This window comes from Manis pentadactyla, unplaced genomic scaffold (genome assembly GCF_030020395.1).
Source record: "Manis pentadactyla isolate mManPen7 unplaced genomic scaffold, mManPen7.hap1 scaffold_333, whole genome shotgun sequence".
Taxonomy (NCBI): Eukaryota; Metazoa; Chordata; class Mammalia; order Pholidota; family Manidae; genus Manis; species Manis pentadactyla.
The window spans coordinates 73219-98879 of NW_026644719.1; the positions used below are offsets into that span (position 1 = coordinate 73219).

General features: G+C 52.5%; 1 long non-coding RNA gene across 1 annotated transcript in view; it reads left to right on the top strand.

The window, feature by feature from the left end:
- Positions 1-25661, top strand: part of LOC130682366 (uncharacterized) — a 93829-nt gene that overhangs the window by 62622 nt on the left and 5546 nt on the right. The window contains exons 9-10 of the long non-coding RNA XR_008995588.1: positions 12376-12450; positions 13466-13584. This is a non-coding gene — a long non-coding RNA (uncharacterized LOC130682366). The remainder of the gene's footprint in view (positions 1-12375; positions 12451-13465; positions 13585-25661) is intronic.

A 25661-nucleotide genomic window follows, 5' to 3' on the forward strand; every position in this document is an offset into this window, starting at 1 on the left:
ACCTACCTATATCATCTATCCTATCTAGTCTATCATCCGTCATCTATATATGTCTTATCTATCTGTCATCTCTGTCAATCTATTCGTCTAACCTATGAATATCTATCATCTATCTAATGTATCTATTTCTAATCTATCATCTGTCACCTATCTGTCACCTACCTGTTGTCATCTTTTTGTCTACCCATCTATCCTTATGTACAGAACAGTGTAAGATAAATTCTAGCTGAAATAAGCAGGTGAAGGGAGGCAACAAAGGGCCCGGTAGTTTATTTGAACGCAAATACCCGGGCGAGATTTCCCCGGTCTATAGAAATGGAGGCTGGGGAATTCACACTTAAGTAGACAGGCAGGCAGCGAGATTTTCAAGAAGGTAGGGGGAGGCAGAGCTTAGATTTACAGCAGCACGAGGATTGGCTAGCCCAAGGCATATTTTTCAGGTTGGGAGGGGGCAACAGCCAAGAACTTCGGCCCATCATCAGTGTCCCACGTGGGAGGGGGCAGCAGCCGGAGACATTGGCACATCATCAGTGTCCGACGTGCTCGCTCCTCCCATCAGTGCCCCCAGCCTTACAAACAGTTAACAACACGGCTATCTAACATGGCTGTCTATCTATCTATCTGTCTGTCTGTCTGTCTGTCTGTCTGTCTGTCTGTCTGTCTGTCTATCTGTCGATCTATCTATCAATCATATATTCAATCTATCTATACCTGTCATCTATCCTATCTAATCTATCATCTATCTATCTGTCTATCTGTCCTATCTATCTATCATCATGTTTTTGTCTACCCATCTGTCTTTATGTACAGAACAGTTCACAAGATGGCTTATATGTCACTTCCCTACTTATGTTTCCAAAAGCCTGCAAGGTAACTAGGCCCTAGAGACAGACAGCACTGGGTTCACCGAGACATTTGCACATCGAGTCAACAGCGTGTGACTACAAAACTAGTCGATGGTGGTGCGGGGACTTCAACCCATATCTCTGTCCCCGGTCCTCTTTGCCCTCCTTGCTGACGGTATTCTAGCCGCATTTGTTGACTGACTGCTCCCTGAAGACCACAAGCATCCCTCCTCTTGGCTTTTTCAGTAATTTATCCCATTGTATGGAATGCTTTTCCCTCAGATACCTGGTTCTGTCACCTCCTTCTAGACTGTTCAAGTCCCACCTCCCTGGTGAGGCTTACCCTGTCCACTGTTTATTTTGAAAGCCCTGCTTCTCTCTGCCTACAATCTCAGTCCTCCATATCCTGCTTTTCATTCTTCATAGTGTTTGTTACCGGCTAAGCTACCGGAAAACTTACAGATGTTCATTGTCTCTTTCCTCCCCTCCAACTAGAACGTGGTCTCCACAGGTTAGGAATTCTGCGTGTATTGAGTCTGGTGGAGACCCTGCAGACTCTAGGGTCAGCGAGAAGTGGGCACAGTTGTAACTCAACGTGGCTTGACATGTTAGCAGTTTAGGTTAGAGTCAGGCCAGGCGGTCATTAAAGAGGACCTTTTCTGATATTACTAAGCTACTTGGTAAATTCTAAGTAAGCTTACATTTTCAATAATCACACAGCAGGCAGAAGCACTTCCTTCTGTCGTTCCTCCAGCCTCGAGGACCTGGATGCCAAATCCGTTCTCTCGTGGGGAAGTGGGAGTGTGTGAGGATGATCGGCCAAAGTCTTAAGTTACACAAGGCACACACATACAGAATTAAACATGTTTAAAAACCAAAATGATGAGAGAGGTTGCCTGTGTCACAGCAGGGATTCCCTAGCCCCCAGTGAGCTCAGAGCAGTGGGAGAGGAGAGGGAAGGGGCCACATAAGCCAGCCCGGTCTCCTTCCTCTGGACTTGCCTCCCCCTGGGTTGTCATCCATTAAACGCTCAGCACGCAGACCTCGCGGTGAGCACGCACAGTCATAAAACGCGGCTACTTCCACATCCCAGTCGCTGGGGCACGGAACACGTTGCGTAGTTAAGTGTGGCTCAGAACACTATCACTCATGTATGTGTGTTCTTCCTCTGTCGCCGAGTCAAAGAGTAAACAGAGCAGAGGCATACTAGCAAGAGCAGGGTTTAGTGTGAATATATAATATACGCACATACTGTGGGAAAGATTTTGTTAAATGGATAGGAGGACATAGGCCTTGTCTGGAGCCGGGGGAGGCCTGTAGGTGCCGTTGGCAAGGGCTGTGGCGTGTCCACCGGGTCGGAGGCCGAGTTAGGGGTAGGGCCGAGGCCGTCGGCTGTGCCTCCCGCGGCATCGTGTGGGTCCAGGGCTGACCGGAGGATGACCGCCCGCGCGGTGGGTGTCTGAGGTGCGCAGGAGGCCGGCGGTGGCGCCGCCCACGGCCTCGTGCGAGGCCGGTGGGGACCGGAAGATGACGGCCACCGAGGGTGGCGTCGTGTCCATCGGCTCGACCCGAGCGTCATCGTCGGCCTTCGGGCCGGCGGTGGTGCTGCCCACGGCCTCGTGTGGCGCCGGGGGAGACCGCAAGATCACGGCCAGCCAGGGTGGCGTCGTGTCCACTGGTTCGTCTTGAGCGTCAGCGTCGGCCTTAAGGCCGGCGCTTGTCCTGCCCATGGCCTTGTCTGGGGCCGGGGATCAGTTGTAGGTGCCTTTCCCGAGGGTGGTGGCGGGCCCATCGGGTCATCGTCCGACTTGGGGGTAGGGCCGAGGCCGTCGTCTGTGCCTCCCACGGCATCGTGTGGGTCCAGGGGAGACCGGACGATGACCGCCCGCGCGGTGGGTGTCTGAGGTGCGCAGGAGGCCGGCGGTGGTGATGCCCACGGCCTGGTGTGGGGCCCGGTGGGGACCGGAAGATGACGGCGAGCGACGGTGGCGTCGTGTCCATTGGCTCGCCTTGAGAGTCAGAGTGAGCCTTCGGGCCGGCGCCTGTGCTGCCCACTGCGTCGTCTGGGGCCCGGGGGGACGAGTAGGTGCCTTTCCCGATGGCGGTGGCGTGCCCATCGGGTCCTAGTCCGACTTGCGGGTACCGGTCCGAGGCCGTCGTCTGTGCCTCCCACGGCATCGTGTGGGGCCAGGGGAGGCCGGCGGTGCCGCTGCCCACGGCCTCGTGTGGGGCTGGGGGGGGGGGGGGGGGGGCCGGAAGATGACGGCCATCGAGGGGGGTGTCGTGTCCCATCGGCTCGTCTTGAGCGTCAGCGTCAGCCTTCGGGCGGGCGCTTGTGCTGCCCTGGGCCTTGCCTGGGGCCGGGGGGGCAGTTGTAGGTGCCTTTCCCGAGGGCGGCGGCGTGCCCGTCGGGTCCGAGGCTGACTTACGGGTAGGGCCGAGGCCGCCGTCTGTGCCTCCCACGGCATCGTATGGGGCCAGGGGAGACCAGACGACGACCGCCCGCGCGGTGGTTGTCGGAGGCACACAGGAGGCCGGCGGTGGTGCTGCCCACGGCCCCGTGCGGGGCCGGGGGCGACCGGAAGATGACGGCCATGGAGGGTGGCGTCGTGTCCATGGGCTCGTCCCCGGCGTCATCGCCGGCCCTCGGGCCGAAGGTGGAGCTGCCCACGGCCCCGTGCGCGGCCGGGGGCGACCGGAAGATGACGGCCATGGAGGGTGGCGTCGTGTCCATGGGCTCGTCCCGGGCGTCATCGCCGGCCCTCGGGCCGAAGGTGGTGCTGCCCACGGCCCCGTGCGGGGCCGGGGGCGACCGGAAGATGACGGCCATGGAGGGTGGCGTCGTGTCCATGGGCTCGTCCCGGTCGTCATCGCCGCCCTTCGGGCCGAAGGTGGAGCTGCCCACGGCCCCGTGTGCGGCCGGGGGCGACCGGAAGATGACGGCCATGGAGGGTGGCGTCGTGTCCATGGGCTCGTCCCGGTCGTCATCGCCGCCCCTCGGGCCGAAGGTGGAGCTGCCCACGGCCCCGTGTGCGGCCGGGGGCGCCCGGAAGATGACGGCCATGGAGGGTGGTGTCGTGTCCATGGGCTCGTCGTCCTGAGCATCAGCCTTCAGGCTGGCGCCTGTGCAGCCCACGGACTTGTCCGTGGCCAGGGGGCAGTTGTGGGTGCCTTTCCCGAAGGCGGTGGCGTGCCCATCGGGTCGTCGTCCGCCTTGCGGGTAGGGCCGAGGCCGTCGTCTGTGCCTCCCACGGCATCGTATGGGGCCAGGGGAGACCAGACGACGACCGCCCGCGCGGTGGTTGTCTGAGGCGCGCAGGAGGCCGGCGGTGGCGCTGCCCATGGCCTTGTCTGTTGGCTGACTCTGGATGGCGGTTTCACAGAGGCAGGACACCTCGAGGCGGGCTGGTAGTGGTGCCCGTGTGCCCTGCAGAGGAGGAGCTCGTCTGGGTGGTCTCTCTCCAGCCGTCTGCTGGGAGCCTAGGATGGTCCAGAGGCCCAGGACTGCTCCCCGTGGAAGTGGGAACTCTGTTGGGAAAAGTGGGAAAAGCCAGCCGCTAAAGGCACAGGATCCCGGTGGAACAGCCTGTGACCAGGGCAGCGGGCAGGTGCAGGGTGCTCCCTGGCAGGAGGGGTAGGGGCCAGCGTCCCGGGGACGGGAAGGACCGGCGGGCGAAGAAGGTGGGGCTGGGGAGGCGGCGGGCGGGGTGGGGCACGAACCTTAGGAAGGAGGAAACTGTCCACACGGGAAAATGGGTTGTGGTGTGCGCCAAACGATCCGAGGAAAGGGTCTGAAGCTAGGGAGAGGGTCTCCTTTGCCACTAACTCCTTCTCAGGCCAAGCACGCACTGAGCTGCCCAGCTAGGGCGAGCCTGGTATGTATGTCAGCCAGGGGACGCATCACAAAGCGGCCTGGGCCGCTGTGACGTCACCCAGGGGCCGCATCACCAAGCCCCCCCCCCCCCCCACTGCCTTAAGCACACCGGCCCCGCCCAGAGGAGACCCTGGGCCAAGGCCACGGCGCGGCCCCAAGGCCAACCCCAGTAGAATCCCTAGCCCCCGGGACTGCCCGCTGAGGGCCGTGCGGGTGTTCGGGCCGACGAGGCCACCGTGCGGACCGTCGAGGGCTGCAGTGCCCGCGTCTGTCGGAGCTCAGCCCGCCCGGGTGCCGGCTCTGCATGTTCTCGGCACCCGGGGTGCGGCTGGGCGGCAAGTGCCTTGCCCCCCACCCCCACCCCCCCGCCCGCGCTCCCGGAGGCCAGGGCCTGCTCACGGCCCGGCGCGGAGCCACCCAGAGGCTGCCCGGGGCACGGCCCGCCCTTTCCCGGGCGTTCCCAGCTTCTCTGGGACACCGGGAGCCAGGCATGCCTTCTCGGCCATGGCCAGCCAGGCGGCTGACTTCTGAGGAGGGCGCAGACCCCATGACTTGCCGTCCTAGCTAGCGGGCAGGTTCTTTCTTTGCTTCTCACAGAAAGCGTAGGTCGGGGACCACCGGGTCTCAGCATAGCCACATCCCGCATTCTGACTGGGCCTGGCTGCCCAGATTTTCTCTCTGATCTAGTTTTGGGGGCCTGTGTCTCGTACGTGAATAACACAGCAGAGTATACACTGGGAAACACTTTTTATTTTTAAAATGCTTCTCCTTTAGACTCTCGGTCTCGATGGCGTCGCCGTTCCTGCCCGTCAGCCAAGCTGGAAGCTTGCGGGGCGACCTCGCCTCCTCTCAGCAGTCAGCCTGTCCATTCCCGATCCCGACTGTTCATCCTTTACGTTTTGTTTTTTTTTTTTTTTTTTAAACTCTACTTTTTATTTTTATTTTTATTTTATTTATTTTTTTAGTTTATTATTTTTTATTGAAGGGTAGTTGACGCACAGTATTACATTACGTTAGTTTCAAGTGTACAACACAGTGATAAAACATTTATATACATAATTCTAGGTTCCAGCTATCGCCCTACCAAGCTGTTACAATATCTTGACTATATTCCTTACGCTATCCATTACATCCCGGTTACTTATTTATTTTACCATTGGAAGTCTTGTCCTTTTTTTTTTTTTTTTTTTTTTTTCTGTGAGGGCATCTCTCATATTTATTGATCAAATGGTTGTTAAGGACAATAAAATTCTGTATAGGGGAGTCAATGCTCAATGCACAATCATTAATCCACCCCAAGCCTAATTTTCGTCAGTCTCCAATCTTCTGAGGCATAACAAACAAGTTCTTACATGGAGAACAAATTCTTACATAGTGAATAAGTTACATAGTGAACAGTACAAGGGCAGTCATCACAGAAACTTTCGGTTTTGCTCATGCATTATGAACTATAAACAGTCAGTTCAAATATGAATACTCATTTGGTTTTTATACTTGATTTATATGTGGATACCACATTTCTCTCTTTATTATTATTATTTTTAGTAAAATGCTGAAGTGGAAGGTAGATACAAAATAAAGGTAGAAAACATAGTTTAGTGTTGTAAGAGGGCAAATGTAGATGATCAGGTGTGTGCCTGTAGACTATGTGTTAATCCAAGCTAGACCAGGGCAATAAAACATCCACGTATGCAGAAGATTTCTCTCAGAACGGTGGGGTGAGGTTCTAAGCCTCACCTCTGTTGATCCCCAATTTCTCACCTGATGACCCCCCTGCGACTGTGCCTGTCTTAGGTTGTTCCTCCCTTGAGGAATCTTACCCGTCTCTGGCTAACCAGTCATCTTCCGGGGCCATACAGGGAAATGTAGAGTTGGTAAGTGAGAGAGAAGCCTTATTGTTTGAAATGGTTAGCTTTCTATTTCTTTGCATGGTTATGCCCTGTAGCCTCTATGCCCAGCATCTGTCTTGAGGTATCTTTACCACTTGGAAGAACTATGATACTCGGTAAATTTGATATGAGGCACGAATTCTATTTAAGGGTTGTAATTAGGAAGGAAGAAGAAAAGCTATAGAAGTAGCAGGCGGAAGAAAACATGGGAAGATTGATTATTTCTTTGACATATCTTCTTGTAGAGTAACTTCAGCATGGATAGGTTTTAAGCTACTACTTAAATTGCGCACACACGTTAACATAATAGGAGTATAGTTACATAACCAAAGCATACCTGTAATTACCAGCCATCTCCAGTGAAACCGAGAAAACCAGTTAGGCACCTTAGGCATTTGTGAAAACTTATCTATGATGTGGTGGATATTGTCCAACTGAACTTGAACAGTCTGAGAGAAATCAGACAAATTAAAACAATCCATTCCTGGGGAATGTTCACATCCCTTATGTTCTTTTAACAGTAAATAGTCTGTAGTTGTAAGATTTTGGAGCGCTACAATTTGCACTTCTCCTAATTCTTGGTTGAGTTCCAACAGTATAGATCCAGTCAAATTTGTTGTTTTACCGTATGCACAGGCCAGCTTAGATGTCTCCTTCATTCCCATGGCAAGTCCAGGAACTGGTGGGATGAGTGCATCTACAGCTGTAGCAGTGCGTGGATCTTTGTTGGGGTTTTTTGATGATCATCTTTTGGCATGAGTCTTCCAGAGAGTGCTGATGTTGGAAGTTCTTTTTCATATCGTATCTTAGTTCATTTTCGGGGTAGCCCAATTAGGCTTTGATCCTCTGTATAAACACAAACAGACCCTTTGCCTACACTTTTATATGCCCTTTATACCCTTGTGTAGAACTCATTGGCGGTTACCACACAGGAACTGCCCTTTTTTTTTTTGTTTTTTTGTTTTGTTTTTGGTATCACTAATCTACACTTACATGACGAATATTATGTTTACTAGGCTCTCCCCTATACCAGGTCTCCCCTATAAACCCCTTTACAGTCACTGTCCATCAGCAGAGCAAAATGTTGTAGAATCACTACTTGCCTTCTCTGTGCTGTACAGCCCTCCCTTTTCTCCTACCCCCCCCCCCATGCATGCTAATCTTAATACCCCCCTACTCCCCCCACCCCCCCCTTATCCCTCCCTACCCACCCCTCCTCCCCAGTCCCTTTCCCTTTGGTACCTGTTAGTCCATTCTTGAGTTCTGTGATTCTGCTGCTGTTTTGTTCCTTCAGTTTTTCCTTTGTTCTTATATTCCACAGATAAGTGAAATCATTTGGTATTTCTCTTTCTCCACTTGGCTTGTTTCACTGAGCATAATACCCTCCAGCTCCATCCATGTTGCTGCAAATGGTTGGATTTTCCCTTTTCTTATGGCTGAGTAGTATTCCATTGTGTATATGTACCACATCTTCTTTATCCACTCATCTATCGATGGACATTCAGGTTGCTTCCAATTCTTGGCTACTGTAAATAGTGCTGTGATAAACATAGGGGTGCACTGATCTTTCTCATACTTGATTGCTGCATTCTTAGGGTAAATTCCTAGGAGTGAAATTCCTGGGTCAAATGGTAAGTCTGTTTTGAGCATTTTGATGTACCTCCATACTGCTTTCCACAATGGTTGAACTAACTTACATTCCCACCAGCAGTGTAGGAGGGTTCCCCTTTCTCCACAGCCTCGCCAACATTTGTTGTTGTTTGTCTTTTGGATGGCAGCCATCCTTACTGGTGTGAGGTGATACCTCATTGTAGTTTTAATTTGCATTTCTCTGATAATTAGCGATGTGGAGCATCTTTTCATGTGTCTGTTGGCCATCTGTATTTCTTTTTTGGAGAACTGTCTGTTCAGTTCCTCCGCCCATTTTTTAAATTGGGTTATTTGTTTTTTGTTTGTTGAGGCGTGTGAGCTCTTTATATATTCTGGATGTCAAGCCTTTATCGGATCTGTCATTTTCAAATATATTCTCCCATACTGTAGGGTTCCTTTCTGTTCTATTGATGGTGTCTTTTGCTGTACAGAAGCTTTTCAGCTTAATATAGTCCCACTTACTCATTTTTGCTGTTGTTTTCCTTGCCCGGGGAGATATGTTCAAGAAGAGGTCACTCATGTTTATGTCTTAAGAGGTTTTTGCCTATGTTTTCTTCCAAGAGTTTAATGGTTTCGTGACTTACATTCAGGTCTTTGATCCATTTTGAGTTTACTTTTGTATGTGGGGTTAGACAATGGTCCAGTTTCATTCTCCTACATGTAGCTGTCCAGTTTTGCCAGCACCACCTGTTGAAGAGACTGTCATTTTGCCACTGTATGTCCATGGCTCCTTTATCAAATATTAATTGACCATATATGTCTGGGTTAATGTCTGGATTCTCTAGTCTGTTCCATTGGTCTGTGGCTCTGCTCTTGTGCCAGTACCAAACTGTCTTGATTACTATGGCTTTATAGTAGAGCTTGAAGTTGGGGAGTGCAGATCTCAGCATTTTTTATCCCCCTAGGTTCACTTACACTTTGGAGGTCTACCTCCCATCCTGGTTACAAGGTTCCTTAATTGATAGAGGGGCTGGAAGAAGCAGAACAGCATGTAGATGAAGTTAAAGTATAAAGTGGGCTTTTTCTAGGCTGAGTATATTTCACAGTGTCATGACCCTCATCCCATTTCTGTGCTTTGTCTCACTGCAAATGCAGAGAGTGGATTGAGAAGGTGTCTCCAAAGTTTGCACTTTTGTTTTGACAGTCAAAACTTCCTGGTAACATCCAGCTAGTCCTCATCTTGGTCACCAGAGGCAGCAGCGAACGGGTAACGTGGGTGCTGTCTCTCAGAAGTGGAACCTGCTGCTTAGACATTCTTTGTTCTCCAGTGTAGTCAGAGCAGCAGAAAGTCTAGTCATCATACTCAGGAAATTAAAATTCTAGATTTGGGAATTTTCCCCCTAACTACACCCTATCGTGCTGCCTTGCAAGTGCTCAGAGACAGCCAGGAAGCATCTCCAGCGGAAGTGGAGCTTGCACTGCCCCATTCGACGTGGCAACAGGGAGTCGCTGGACCACCTCATCTTCCCTGTCGGGTTTTTCCAGTCTGAACCCCGAGAGGAGTGGAACCCCTCGCATTGCAAAGCTGAGCACACACGGCAGCTGTTCAGCTGCTCTGACTCCAGGATTTTTTTCTTCGCAAGCCCCTGTGTGTCAGGCTGGGTGGTGAGGTGACAGCTGAGGCTGGGGGAGTGGAGAGCGGCTGACAGGAAAACAGACTCCTGAAGCCATTTCTCCCATCTCTCTGCCCCATGTCCCTGGGGAGGAGGGCCTCCTTGGCCTTGGCATTATGCCGGAAGCCTTCACTTTATCCTCCTGAAAGGGATCGTCCTTGGTGCAGATCAATGTCATGACTGTGAAGGAAATTATGGTGGAAGTGGGAAGCTCTGTGCCTCGTCTTGGGGAGAGGGAGGTCCCTGCAGGCATTATGGGTATGTGGGGACACCTGTTGTGATATGACTGATGATAAGTAAATATTTGGTAATTGAGATGACCAAAATACATTTCCTAGGTATTTTTGCTCCTCGTGCACAATTCCTGAAGATCCTTCTGAGCCATAACTGTCCAATGGGTGTCTTGTTAGGTTAATGCAGAGGCTTTGGGGCCCTATCCTAGGTTAGAGGCTGGTTGCCAGGGGCACCAAGCTTGTGATTAGAGGATTGAAATTATTAGCCCTCAGCCCCCAGGGAAGAGGAAAGGGATGAGGGCTGGAGGCTGAATCAGCAATGGCCAGTGATTTAGTCAGTCATGACTCTGCAGTGAAGCCCTCACAAAACCCTAAGAGAAGAGCACATCTCTCTCATCTCCTGTTTCTCTGTCAGAGCTTCCATGCCTGGGGAACCAGGTGGCCTGCACATGCCACCAGGCCAGGCCCCAAGCACCCCAGGAGGATAGAAGCTCTTTTATTTGGGACCTTGCCATATGTGTGTGTTCATCCGGCTGTTGTGTCCTTTATGGTACTCTTTGTTAAACGTGAGTGTTCTTCTGAGATTCTGAGGCACCTTAGCAACTTGGGCAGACCTAAAGGGGAAGTTGTTGGAACCCGCAATCTTAGCCTGCAGGTGGGAAGCACAAGCTAATTGCGTGGGGCTTGCAACCAGGCTCTGGAGCTGGGGAGGAGGGCAGTCTTGAGGATAGAAACCTTACCCTGTAGAATCTGGTGTTGTCTCTGGGCAGATAGCCTCAGCATTGAGTTCTCAGACACCCTGCTGGTGTTCAAGAATTGCTTGGTGGTGTATGCATTGGAAACAGGTCCAGTATCCTGAAAGGAGTTACACTGCTGTGTATGAAAAAGAACGCTGGGTCATATGAAACCGCTATTAATATAGGTAGGAACCACCACACTGTTTTCCATAGTAGCTGCACCAATTTACATGGTCACAAACAGTGCATGACGGTTCCCTTTTGTCCACATCCTCATAAATAACTTGTTATTTCTTGTTTTTTGGGGAACTAGCCATTCTGAATGCTGTGAGGTGATAGCTCATTGTGATTTTTTTGTTGTTACCATTAGAGTACAATTACATGAGCAACATTGTGGTTACTAGACTCCCCCCCATTATCAAGTCCGCTCCCCGCACCCCATTACAGTCGCTGTCCATCAATGTAGTAAGATGCTATGGAATCACTACCTGTCTTCTGTGTGTTACACTGCAATCCCTGTGGCCCCCCACCCCCTACATTATGTGTGCGGATCGTAATGCCCCCTTTACCCCCTTATCGCTCCCTCCCCACCCGTCCTCCCAGGTCCCTTTCCCTTTGGTAACTGTTAGTCCATTCTTGGGTTCTGTGAGTCTGCTGCTGTTCTGTTCCTTCCCGTTTTTGCTTTGTTCTCATACCTCACCAGAGGAGTGAAATCCTCGGATACTTGTCTTTCTCCACCTGGCTTATTTCACTGAGCATAACACCCTCTAGCTCCGTCCGTGTTGTTGCAAATGGTGGTAGGATTTGTTTTCTTCCTATGGCTGAGTGATATTCCGTAGTGTGTATGTACCACCTCTTCTTTATCCCTTCATCTCCCGATGGACACTTAGGTTGCTTCCCTTTCTTGGGTATTGTAAGTAGTGCTGTGATCAACATAGGGGTGCATCTGTCTCTTTCAAACTGGGCTCCTGCACTCTTAGGGTAAATTCCTAGGAGAGGAATTCCTGGGTCAAATGGCATTTCTGTTCTTTGGTTTTTGGGGGAACCTCCATACCGCTTTCCACAATGGTTGAGCTGACTGACATTCCCACCGGCAGTGTAGGAGGGTTCCCCTTTCTCCACACCCTTGCCGACATCTGTTGTTGTCTGTCTTTTGGGTGGTGGCCATCCTAACTGGTGTGAGGTGATACCCCGTTGTGGTTTTAGTGTGCATTTCTCTGATGGTTAGCGATGTGGAGCGTCTTTTCCATGTGCCTGCCGGCCACCTGAAATTGCTTCTGTGGAGAAGTGTCTGTTGAGAGCCTCTGCCCATTTTGTAACTGGATTCATTTGCTTTTTGTGTGTTGAGGTTCGTGAGCTCTTGATACATGTTTTGGATGGCAACGCCTTATCAGATATGTCATCAGTGAGTATATTCTCCCATACTGAAGGATGTCTTTTGGTTCTACTGATGGTGGTCAAACAGAATCTTACGAAACCCCCTACCACTTCATTCCAAATCTGACTAATTTTTTTTTTTTTTTTTTTTCCCCAGAACACCAACCAGCCGAGAAAACGGGAACGAAGAGGAGAAGCTGTGATGCGGGAACATCTGGCGTAAAACTGAGAGGTGAGGCGGTGTGGAGACTGGTAGGTTGTATCTTTCCATGTGCTGCTTTCAAGGGTCATAGGGAAAAAAGATCGCCAAGGAGATGAAGCCCGGGGTGTTGACGTCACCTGGTATCGGTGGAGCCACGTAGCCTCTAGCCATTGACGGGGAGGCTAGCATGCGGCACTGTTGTCTTTCCTGCGGAGTTAAGACGAGCGGCGTCCCCCGTTTGCAGTTCAGTCAGAGCCCGTGTGGGACTGTCCTGGCACCGGCCGGGGTGGACCCGAGAGCTGTGCCGTTCCTGCTGGGCTGTCGCAGCACCCCTCTCGGAACAGGGCCTCAGCAGCGCTCCCGGGAGAGAGAGAGAGAGACAGAGACAGAGACAGAGACAGAGAGAGACAGAGAGAGAGAGAATTGCGCTCGAGAGACAGGGGCAGTTATATTTTCTGTAGCTCCCTGAGCATGCTCCTGGTGTTTATTTTGAGATCTCTTTCTCAGGAAGATTGATTTGAGTCCAGTTACCAGGTTCCTTTGAAGGTTCATATTTGTAGGTGGCGCCCTCTAGCTCCCAGAAGCTTTACTCTCTGGAGATGCTCAGCCCTTGGGGTGGGTGGGGGGTGGGGTGGCAGGGGTCCCAGGGGAGAGGTGCCGGTGCCCACCCCCGCCGGGAGGAAAGAGGTCTTTCCTGCTTCCCGACCGCAGTGCCCGTCTCCACTGCCGGGGCCAGTTTGCGGAGCACGCAGGGAGAAGCTGCCGTAGGTGGGGGCGGCCGTTTTGCAGGCCGGTGCCGGCGGGGAGGCAGGCCGTGTGCCAGTCACAGCACGGTAAGGGGCCTCGGAGCTGCGAGGCCAGCCAGGGGGATGGAGCGCCCGGAGCTCCTGAAAGCTCCCCCGCCTGCCGGGCAGAGTGCACCCGGGCAGTTTGGCGCACCTGTCCTTTCTCCTGAGCGGCAAGCCCTGCGGAAGCCTTGCCCCTTTAGCAGTTCTCTCGCTGTCAGGAAGTCTCTCAGACTGTCCGCCTTTCTTTTGTCCCACAGCGGCCGGATGTGGATCCCTGTGTTGTCCCACAAGTGGCTGGAATCTCAAGTCTCTCGGAGTCTTCCGCCTGTCTCTGCTTTCCAAGCCCACCGATCCTCCAGAGCGCAGCACGTGTACGGTAGGTTCGTGCTCCCAGAGCACATCTCCGGGGCTGTACGTCACACTTCTCCTCGAGGTGACAGCCTGCCGCAGCAGCGTTCTTCCCTGCTGCTCTTCCAGGATTTGGTGTAGTTGTTCTATTTCCATATAGTACGTATGTATGTGGTTTTGGTTTTGGGAGGAGGTTTCCGCCTCCCCTCTCACGTGAGCCGCCGTCTTTAATCCCAGCAGCACATCTTTTTTCTTCTTCTTCTTTTTTTTTTTTCTTTTCAGTTTCACTTGTCTAGGGTACCTGTCCCCACCCCCTCAACTTCTGGTTTGTCTTCGTCCTTGGATCTCAAGTGAGTCTCCTGTAAGGGAGCACGTAGGTGGTCTTGAGTTTTCATCCCTTCTTTTAACCCTGTGTCTTTTGATTGGAGCCCTCAGAGCCTGTCCTTTTATTCTGACAATTGAGAGCTGTGTCCTTATTGCACTTAAAAAATTTTTTTTGTTATCATTCATCTACAGTCACGTGAAGAACATGATGATCACCAAGTCCCCCCCAGAAACCCCGTTACAGTCGCTGACCATCAGCGTGTAGTAAGATGCTGTAGAATCACTACTTGTCTTCTCTGGGTTGTACAGCCCTCCCCATGCTCCCCCCGCCCCACACGTTCTACATGCGAATCCTGATGCCCCCTTTCTTTCTCCCCGCCCTTATCCCTCCCTTCCCACCCACCCTGCCCAGCCCCTTTCCCTTTGGTAACTGTGAGTCCACTCTCGGGTTCTGTGAGTCTGCTGCTGTTTTTTTCCTTCAGTTTTTCTTTGTTGTGATACTCCACACACGAGTATAAAGACGGCGTGATCGCCGCTGATCGGAGGGAGGGACAAACAGAAAGGAACACCCAATTTCTAGACAGGAGCAGCTGGGAGCAAAGAGTGTGTTGTGGACTGACGTGTTTATTTGAGTGTCCAAACTTCCCTCTTTATGTGGCTATTACTTCTTTACATTCGTGAACATCATAAAAGCCACTGATTTCAAAGGCCCAGACGCATACTGAGGTGAGAGAAGATGAGAAGGACGTTGCTGCACCACTAAATCTATGGCTGGGCACTGCTGAAACCAAACAAAAAGAATTCACGGTGGCCAGATAGGGCTATTTTCTAGTGGCTGTCTCTGGGGACTCAGACAGAATCCATTTGTTTGATTGTTTGTTTTTTTCAGTTTCACTTGTGTAGGGTACCTGTCCCCACCCTGTAAGGGAGCACGTAGGTGGTCTTGAGCTTTCATCCCTTCTTTTAACCCTGTGTCTTTTGTTTGGAGCACTCAAAGCCTGTCCTTTTATTCTGATGATTCAGAGCTGTGCCCTTATTGCACTTCTTAAATTCTTTTTGTCATCATTCATCTACAGTCACGTGAAGAACATTACGTTTACCAGGCTCCCCCCTTCACCAAGTCCCCCGCGAAAACCTCTTACAGTCACTGTCCATCAGTGTAGTTTGGATGCTGTAGACCCCTTCACCATGTCCCCCCGACACACCCCGTTACAGTCGCTGTCCATCAGCGTGTAGTAAGATGCTGTAGAATCACTACTTGTCTTCTCTGGGTTGTACAGCCCTCCCCATGCTCCCCCCGCCCCACACGTTCTACATGCTAATCCTGATGCCCCCTTTCTTTCTCCCCGCCCCTATCCCTCCCTCCCCAGTCCCTTTCCCTTTGGTAACTGTTAGTCCACTCTCGGGTTCTGTGAGTCTGCTGCTGTTTTTCTCCTTCAGTTTTTCTTTGTTGTGATACTCCACACACGAGTGAAATCATTTGGTACTTGTCTTTCTCCGCCTGGCTTATTTCACTGAGCATAATACCGTCTAGCTCCGTCCACATCATTGCAAATGGGAGGATTTGTTTTCTTCTTATGGCTGCTTGCTGCACTTTTTAAACTGGATTTTTCATTCTTCTTTTTTGTTTGTAGTTTCGCTATGTGCTTTCACCATTACTCTCCTGGTTTATGAGCAATAGCTTTTATTAATTGATATGTACCTATATCTCTCTCTCTATCTCTCTGTCTCTCTATCTATCTCTCTATCTATCTGTCTGTCTATCTATCTATCTATCTATCTATCTATCTATCTATGAATCAATCATCTTTTTGTCTGCCCTTCTGTCCTTATGTACAAGAACAGTCAACAACATAGGCTATGTCACTTCCCTACATTATGCCTCCAAAAATCTTGCAAGGTAACTAGGCCGTAGGGAGAGCACTGGGTTTTCACCGAGACACTTGCAGGTCGAGTCAGCCGCGTGCACCTACAAAACCAGGAAATGGTGGTGCAGGGACTTGAACCCGTATCTCTGTCCTCTGTCCTCTTTTACCTCCTTCTCGCTTGCTGACTGTATTTAGCCACATTCACTGACTAAGTGCTCCCTGAAGACCACAAGTATCCTTCCTCTGGGCCTGTTGTCGACAGAAAAGTAAACTTGGTGCTTTGCTCACCACCATGTTTGAGGGACATCGGCGTGATCGCCGCTGATAGGAGGGAGGGACAAATAAAAAGGAACACCAGTTTCTAGACAGGAGCAGTTGGGAGCAAAGAGTGTGCTGTGGAGTGACGTGTTCGGTTAAGCATCCAAACTTCCCTCGGTATCTGGTTATTGCCTCTTTACATTCGTGAACATCATAAAAGCCACTGATTTCAAAGGCCCAGACGCATATTATTACCGCAATTCAGTTGTTGAGGTGAGAGAAGATGAGAAGGGCGTTGCTGCACCACTAAATCTATGGCTGGGCCCTGCTGAAACCAAACAAAAAGAATTCACGGTGGCCAGATAGGGCTATTTTCTAGTGACTGTCTCTGGGGACTCAGACAGAATCCGTTTGTTTGTTTGTTTGTTTGTTTGTTTGTTTGTTTGTTTGTTTCTCAGTTTCACCTGTGTAGGGTACCTGTCCCCGCCCCTTCGGCTTCTAGTCTGTCTGTGTCCTTGGATCTCAAGTGAGTCTCCTGTAAGGGAGCACGTAGATGGTCTTGAGCGAGAGATAGCTTTGTTTAGTATGATGCTCTCCTATCTACCTACCTACCTATCCCTTTATCTATCTACCTATCTATCTATCTATGATCTATCATCTATCTACTCTCATCTGTGTATCTATCTAATTAATCTATCACCTATATGTATGTATATCAACCCAATCTATGTATCAATCATCTGTCTGTCTATGTATCTGTTGTCTCACTTTTGTCAACGTTCTGTCACTAGGTGCAGTTTGATTCCTCTGTGTCCTTCTCAGAGAAGTCTCAATTCCTTGTGTCTGTTTATGTGAGTTAGCTGTGTGTTTGGGTCTTGAGAGGAGTGGCCTTGGGTGGGAACTTCTCCTGCGTAGGTGGCACGAGTCTGCTGGGTGTGGACGGTGTGGTTGGCGGGCTGGGCTCTTGAACCTGTGCGGGCCAGGGCCCTCCGGCTGCTCTGCCCCTGGGCCGTTCCCGCTGTGGCGGCTGCGTGAGCTGCGGGGCATATCCGAGGCCCCACGCAGGGAGCACCCTGGCTGGCCTGCGGGGTCCGAGGCAGGTGCATGCCCAGTAGTAGGTCTTTTTGCCTGTGCACCGATGTCACCTCGGCGGCCCTGCTTGCTGGCCCATCTCCAGAGAGCATGCGTGTAGTCACTGGTTAAGGGAACTGCCTTTTGGTGACACGCAGGGCTCTTGTGGGCCGGTGGCCCGTGGGCTTGCTGAGGTGGCAGGCCAGCTAGCTTGTGGGGAAACTGCTCCCCTCTGCTGTCAAGGTGGAGGTGGAGTTTCAGTGCATTTAGGCATTTAGATGTGAGTGAGGTCTCTCTGAAATGGAATAGTAGCGTTGAGAGCTATGTTTCCGTTCGTATGAAAAGGGTGCTGAGCATAAAGAGTTGGGTGATGGTGGCAGGAATTCTAGGAATGTTTATGTCCCCGCACTTATTTATTTTCTGTTAAGGGAGGTGATTCTGAAGTAACTTTTTACTCACGGATGAAGGTGGTGCATAAGGTCATCCCACGTCAGCCATGGTGAGATGAAGTGGTGTAGTAGAATTAAAGCCTGTACACCTTGGCCTGATACATAGGAGACACACCGTGGGTGCTCTTTGCTGCCCTCCTGTCCTGGCTTATTACCTTAACTAACTCGATGGTTCAGAGTGGTCCCAGCAACATTTCCGGCAAGATCTTTCTAAAATTGCATAGAATCACTTGGCAAAGATATCCCCAGAGGCTAGTGGAGAACTTTACTCTTTCTGGTCATAGTTTGCAAGATGTTTGCCCTATCCTGCGTTCCTTTGTTACTTTTGCATCTCCTGTGATTGTAGACCGATGGGGCAGTGGCGTACACACACACACACGCACGCGCACACGCACACGCACACACGCACGCACAGGCGCGCGCACACGCACGCACACAGACACACACACACACACACACACACACACACACACACACGCGGCTGAGAGTTAACGGAGACCCCAGTTATAGGAAACTGCAGCCCGCACTTTAAAAAAGAAACGCGCATAAGTTGTGCTCCTGGCGTGCCCCCCATAGGGAGCGGACTTCAAAGTGCAGAGGTGGTTGGACACAGATACCTATGCAGACACCTAAGCACAGATATCTATGCGTAGGCTCTCTCCATCCATCGTCTTAAGTGCGTCTCTGTTTACCTACATATCTATGTTAGTCTACTCAAGCTGATAACCAGAGTGTCATTGAGTGGGGGCTTCATCCATAGACACTGATTTCTCACCATTCTGGAAGCAGAAGTCCAAGACCAAGGCAGGTTCAGTTCCTGGTGAGGTCCCTTCTTCTGGCTTGCATACGGCCGCATCCCTGCTGTGTCCTCACAGGGTCGAGGGAGAAAGCTCTGTCCTCTGTTCCTCTTAATAGCACTGATTGCATAATGGCAGCTCCACCCACACCCTCATGATAGCTTCCGAACCAAATTACCTCCAAAGGCCCCACCTCCCAATACCATGACAGTGGGGGTTAGGGCTTCAACCCTGACTCAATTCAAATATGAACTTGTGTGTGTGTGTGTGTGTGTGTGTGTGTGTGTGTGTGTGTGGTGGCGGCGGCGGGGGGTTAGGAGGAGCAGAAGATGGTGAGGTGAGGGCCCAAAAATTCAGTTCATAACTCTGTATCTATCTATCATCTATCTATTCTCTATCTAATCTATCAATATCTTATCATCTGTCTTTCTAACGTAACCTACCTATATCATCTATCCTATCTAGTCTATCATCCGTCATCTATATATGTCTTATCTATCTGTCATCTCTGTCAATCTATTCGTCTAACCTATGAATATCTATCATCTATCTAATGTATCTATTTCTAATCTATCATCTGTCACCTATCTGTCACCTACCTGTTGTCATCTTTTTGTCTACCCATCTATCCTTATGTACAGAACAGTGTAAGATAAATTCTAGCTGAAATAAGCAGGTGAAGGGAGGCAACAAAGGGCCCGGTAGTTTATTTGAACGCAAATACCCGGGCGAGATTTCCCCGGTCTATAGAAATGGAGGCTGGGGAATTCACACTTAAGTAGACAGGCAGGCAGCGAGATTTTCAAGAAGGTAGGGGGAGGCAGAGCTTAGATTTACAGCAGCACGAGGATTGGCTAGCCCAAGGCATATTTTTCAGGTTGGGAGGGGGCAACAGCCAAGAACTTCGGCCCATCATCAGTGTCCCACGTGGGAGGGGGCAGCAGCCGGAGACATTGGCACATCATCAGTGTCCGACGTGCTCGCTCCTCCCATCAGTGCCCCCAGCCTTACAAACAGTTAACAACACGGCTATCTAACATGGCTGTCTATCTATCTATCTGTCTGTCTGTCTGTCTGTCTGTCTGTCTGTCTGTCTGTCTGTCTGTCTATCTGTCGATCTATCTATCAATCATATATTCAATCTATCTATACCTGTCATCTATCCTATCTAATCTATCATCTATCTATCTGTCTATCTGTCCTATCTATCTATCATCATGTTTTTGTCTACCCATCTGTCTTTATGTACAGAACAGTTCACAAGATGGCTTATATGTCACTTCCCTACTTATGTTTCCAAAAGCCTGCAAGGTAACTAGGCCCTAGAGACAGACAGCACTGGGTTCACCGAGACATTTGCACATCGAGTCAACAGCGTGTGACTACAAAACTAGTCGATGGTGGTGCGGGGACTTCAACCCATATCTCTGTCCCCGGTCCTCTTTGCCCTCCTTGCTGACGGTATTCTAGCCGCATTTGTTGACTGACTGCTCCCTGAAGACCACAAGCATCCCTCCTCTTGGCTTTTTCAGTAATTTATCCCATTGTATGGAATGCTTTTCCCTCAGATACCTGGTTCTGTCACCTCCTTCTAGACTGTTCAAGTCCCACCTCCCTGGTGAGGCTTACCCTGTCCACTGTTTATTTTGAAAGCCCTGCTTCTCTCTGCCTACAATCTCAGTCCTCCATATCCTGCTTTTCATTCTTCATAGTGTTTGTTACCGGCTAAGCTACCGGAAAACTTACAGATGTTCATTGTCTCTTTCCTCCCCTCCAACTAGAACGTGGTCTCCACAGGTTAGGAATTCTGCGTGTATTGAGTCTGGTGGAGACCCTGCAGACTCTAGGGTCAGCGAGAAGTGGGCACAGTTGTAACTCAACGTGGCTTGACATGTTAGCAGTTTAGGTTAGAGTCAGGCCAGGCGGTCATTAAAGAGGACCTTTTCTGATATTACTAAGCTACTTGGTAAATTCTAAGTAAGCTTACATTTTCAATAATCACACAGCAGGCAGAAGCACTTCCTTCTGTCGTTCCTCCAGCCTCGAGGACCTGGATGCCAAATCCGTTCTCTCGTGGGGAAGTGGGAGTGTGTGAGGATGATCGGCCAAAGTCTTAAGTTACACAAGGCACACACATACAGAATTAAACATGTTTAAAAACCAAAATGATGAGAGAGGTTGCCTGTGTCACAGCAGGGATTCCCTAGCCCCCAGTGAGCTCAGAGCAGTGGGAGAGGAGAGGGAAGGGGCCACATAAGCCAGCCCGGTCTCCTTCCTCTGGACTTGCCTCCCCCTGGGTTGTCATCCATTAAACGCTCAGCACGCAGACCTCGCGGTGAGCACGCACAGTCATAAAACGCGGCTACTTCCACATCCCAGTCGCTGGGGCACGGAACACGTTGCGTAGTTAAGTGTGGCTCAGAACACTATCACTCATGTATGTGTGTTCTTCCTCTGTCGCCGAGTCAAAGAGTAAACAGAGCAGAGGCATACTAGCAAGAGCAGGGTTTAGTGTGAATATATAATATACGCACATACTGTGGGAAAGATTTTGTTAAATGGATAGGAGGACATAGGCCTTGTCTGGAGCCGGGGGAGGCCTGTAGGTGCCGTTGGCAAGGGCTGTGGCGTGTCCACCGGGTCGGAGGCCGAGTTAGGGGTAGGGCCGAGGCCGTCGGCTGTGCCTCCCGCGGCATCGTGTGGGTCCAGGGCTGACCGGAGGATGACCGCCCGCGCGGTGGGTGTCTGAGGTGCGCAGGAGGCCGGCGGTGGCGCCGCCCACGGCCTCGTGCGAGGCCGGTGGGGACCGGAAGATGACGGCCACCGAGGGTGGCGTCGTGTCCATCGGCTCGACCCGAGCGTCATCGTCGGCCTTCGGGCCGGCGGTGGTGCTGCCCACGGCCTCGTGTGGCGCCGGGGGAGACCGCAAGATCACGGCCAGCCAGGGTGGCGTCGTGTCCACTGGTTCGTCTTGAGCGTCAGCGTCGGCCTTAAGGCCGGCGCTTGTCCTGCCCATGGCCTTGTCTGGGGCCGGGGATCAGTTGTAGGTGCCTTTCCCGAGGGTGGTGGCGGGCCCATCGGGTCATCGTCCGACTTGGGGGTAGGGCCGAGGCCGTCGTCTGTGCCTCCCACGGCATCGTGTGGGTCCAGGGGAGACCGGACGATGACCGCCCGCGCGGTGGGTGTCTGAGGTGCGCAGGAGGCCGGCGGTGGTGATGCCCACGGCCTGGTGTGGGGCCCGGTGGGGACCGGAAGATGACGGCGAGCGACGGTGGCGTCGTGTCCATTGGCTCGCCTTGAGAGTCAGAGTGAGCCTTCGGGCCGGCGCCTGTGCTGCCCACTGCGTCGTCTGGGGCCCGGGGGGACGAGTAGGTGCCTTTCCCGATGGCGGTGGCGTGCCCATCGGGTCCTAGTCCGACTTGCGGGTACCGGTCCGAGGCCGTCGTCTGTGCCTCCCACGGCATCGTGTGGGGCCAGGGGAGGCCGGCGGTGCCGCTGCCCACGGCCTCGTGTGGGGCTGGGGGGGGGGGGGGGGGGCCGGAAGATGACGGCCATCGAGGGGGGTGTCGTGTCCCATCGGCTCGTCTTGAGCGTCAGCGTCAGCCTTCGGGCGGGCGCTTGTGCTGCCCTGGGCCTTGCCTGGGGCCGGGGGGGCAGTTGTAGGTGCCTTTCCCGAGGGCGGCGGCGTGCCCGTCGGGTCCGAGGCTGACTTACGGGTAGGGCCGAGGCCGCCGTCTGTGCCTCCCACGGCATCGTATGGGGCCAGGGGAGACCAGACGACGACCGCCCGCGCGGTGGTTGTCGGAGGCACACAGGAGGCCGGCGGTGGTGCTGCCCACGGCCCCGTGCGGGGCCGGGGGCGACCGGAAGATGACGGCCATGGAGGGTGGCGTCGTGTCCATGGGCTCGTCCCCGGCGTCATCGCCGGCCCTCGGGCCGAAGGTGGAGCTGCCCACGGCCCCGTGTGCGGCCGGGGGCGACCGGAAGATGACGGCCATGGAGGGTGGCGTCGTGTCCATGGGCTCGTCCCGGGCGTCATCGCCGGCCCTCGGGCCGAAGGTGGTGCTGCCCACGGCCCCGTGCGGGGCCGGGGGCGACCGGAAGATGACGGCCATGGAGGGTGGCGTCGTGTCCATGGGCTCGTCCCGGTCGTCATCGCCGCCCTTCGGGCCGAAGGTGGAGCTGCCCACGGCCCCGTGTGCGGCCGGGGGCGACCGGAAGATGACGGCCATGGAGGGTGGCGTCGTGTCCATGGGCTCGTCCCGGTCGTCATCGCCGCCCCTCGGGCCGAAGGTGGAGCTGCCCACGGCCCCGTGTGCGGCCGGGGGCGCCCGGAAGATGACGGCCATGGAGGGTGGTGTCGTGTCCATGGGCTCGTCGTCCTGAGCATCAGCCTTCAGGCTGGCGCCTGTGCAGCCCACGGACTTGTCCGTGGCCAGGGGGCAGTTGTGGGTGCCTTTCCCGAAGGCGGTGGCGTGCCCATCGGGTCGTCGTCCGCCTTGCGGGTAGGGCCGAGGCCGTCGTCTGTGCCTCCCACGGCATCGTATGGGGCCAGGGGAGACCAGACGACGACCGCCCGCGCGGTGGTTGTCTGAGGCGCGCAGGAGGCCGGCGGTGGCGCTGCCCATGGCCTTGTCTGTTGGCTGACTCTGGATGGCGGTTTCACAGAGGCAGGACACCTCGAGGCGGGCTGGTAGTGGTGCCCGTGTGCCCTGCAGAGGAGGAGCTCGTCTGGGTGGTCTCTCTCCAGCCGTCTGCTGGGAGCCTAGGATGGTCCAGAGGCCCAGGACTGCTCCCCGTGGAAGTGGGAACTCTGTTGGGAAAAGTGGGAAAAGCCAGCCGCTAAAGGCACAGGATCCCGGTGGAACAGCCTGTGACCAGGGCAGCGGGCAGGTGCAGGGTGCTCCCTGGCAGGAGGGGTAGGGGCCAGCGTCCCGGGGACGGGAAGGACCGGCGGGCGAAGAAGGTGGGGCTGGGGAGGCGGCGGGCGGGGTGGGGCACGAACCTTAGGAAGGAGGAAACTGTCCACACGGGAAAATGGGTTGTGGTGTGCGCCAAACGATCCGAGGAAAGGGTCTGAAGCTAGGGAGAGGGTCTCCTTTGCCACTAACTCCTTCTCAGGCCAAGCACGCACTGAGCTGCCCAGCTAGGGCGAGCCTGGTATGTATGTCAGCCAGGGGACGCATCACAAAGCGGCCTGGGCCGCTGTGACGTCACCCAGGGGCCGCATCACCAAGCCCCCCCCCCCCCCCCACTGCCTTAAGCACACCGGCCCCGCCCAGAGGAGACCCTGGGCCAAGGCCACGGCGCGGCCCCAAGGCCAACCCCAGTAGAATCCCTAGCCCCCGGGACTGCCCGCTGAGGGCCGTGCGGGTGTTCGGGCCGACGAGGCCACCGTGCGGACCGTCGAGGGCTGCAGTGCCCGCGTCTGTCGGAGCTCAGCCCGCCCGGGTGCCGGCTCTGCATGTTCTCGGCACCCGGGGTGCGGCTGGGCGGCAAGTGCCTTGCCCCCCACCCCCACCCCCCCGCCCGCGCTCCCGGAGGCCAGGGCCTGCTCACGGCCCGGCGCGGAGCCACCCAGAGGCTGCCCGGGGCACGGCCCGCCCTTTCCCGGGCGTTCCCAGCTTCTCTGGGACACCGGGAGCCAGGCATGCCTTCTCGGCCATGGCCAGCCAGGCGGCTGACTTCTGAGGAGGGCGCAGACCCCATGACTTGCCGTCCTAGCTAGCGGGCAGGTTCTTTCTTTGCTTCTCACAGAAAGCGTAGGTCGGGGACCACCGGGTCTCAGCATAGCCACATCCCGCATTCTGACTGGGCCTGGCTGCCCAGATTTTCTCTCTGATCTAGTTTTGGGGGCCTGTGTCTCGTACGTGAATAACACAGCAGAGTATACACTGGGAAACACTTTTTATTTTTAAAATGCTTCTCCTTTAGACTCTCGGTCTCGATGGCGTCGCCGTTCCTGCCCGTCAGCCAAGCTGGAAGCTTGCGGGGCGACCTCGCCTCCTCTCAGCAGTCAGCCTGTCCATTCCCGATCCCGACTGTTCATCCTTTACGTTTTGTTTTTTTTTTTTTTTTTTTAAACTCTACTTTTTATTTTTATTTTTATTTTATTTATTTTTTTAGTTTATTATTTTTTATTGAAGGGTAGTTGACGCACAGTATTACATTACGTTAGTTTCAAGTGTACAACACAGTGATAAAACATTTATATACATAATTCTAGGTTCCAGCTATCGCCCTACCAAGCTGTTACAATATCTTGACTATATTCCTTACGCTATCCATTACATCCCGGTTACTTATTTATTTTACCATTGGAAGTCTTGTCCTTTTTTTTTTTTTTTTTTTTTTTTCTGTGAGGGCATCTCTCATATTTATTGATCAAATGGTTGTTAAGGACAATAAAATTCTGTATAGGGGAGTCAATGCTCAATGCACAATCATTAATCCACCCCAAGCCTAATTTTCGTCAGTCTCCAATCTTCTGAGGCATAACAAACAAGTTCTTACATGGAGAACAAATTCTTACATAGTGAATAAGTTACATAGTGAACAGTACAAGGGCAGTCATCACAGAAACTTTCGGTTTTGCTCATGCATTATGAACTATAAACAGTCAGTTCAAATATGAATACTCATTTGGTTTTTATACTTGATTTATATGTGGATACCACATTTCTCTCTTTATTATTATTATTTTTAGTAAAATGCTGAAGTGGAAGGTAGATACAAAATAAAGGTAGAAAACATAGTTTAGTGTTGTAAGAGGGCAAATGTAGATGATCAGGTGTGTGCCTGTAGACTATGTGTTAATCCAAGCTAGACCAGGGCAATAAAACATCCACGTATGCAGAAGATTTCTCTCAGAACGGTGGGGTGAGGTTCTAAGCCTCACCTCTGTTGATCCCCAATTTCTCACCTGATGACCCCCCTGCGACTGTGCCTGTCTTAGGTTGTTCCTCCCTTGAGGAATCTTACCCGTCTCTGGCTAACCAGTCATCTTCCGGGGCCATACAGGGAAATGTAGAGTTGGTAAGTGAGAGAGAAGCCTTATTGTTTGAAATGGTTAGCTTTCTATTTCTTTGCATGGTTATGCCCTGTAGCCTCTATGCCCAGCATCTGTCTTGAGGTATCTTTACCACTTGGAAGAATTATGATACTCGGTAAATTTGATATGAGGCACGAATTCTATTTAAGGGTTGTAATTAGGAAGGAAGAAGAAAAGCTATAGAAGTAGCAGGCGGAAGAAAACATGGGAAGATTGATTATTTCTTTGACATATCTTCTTGTAGAGTAACTTCAGCATGTATAGGTTTTAAGCTACTACTTAAATTG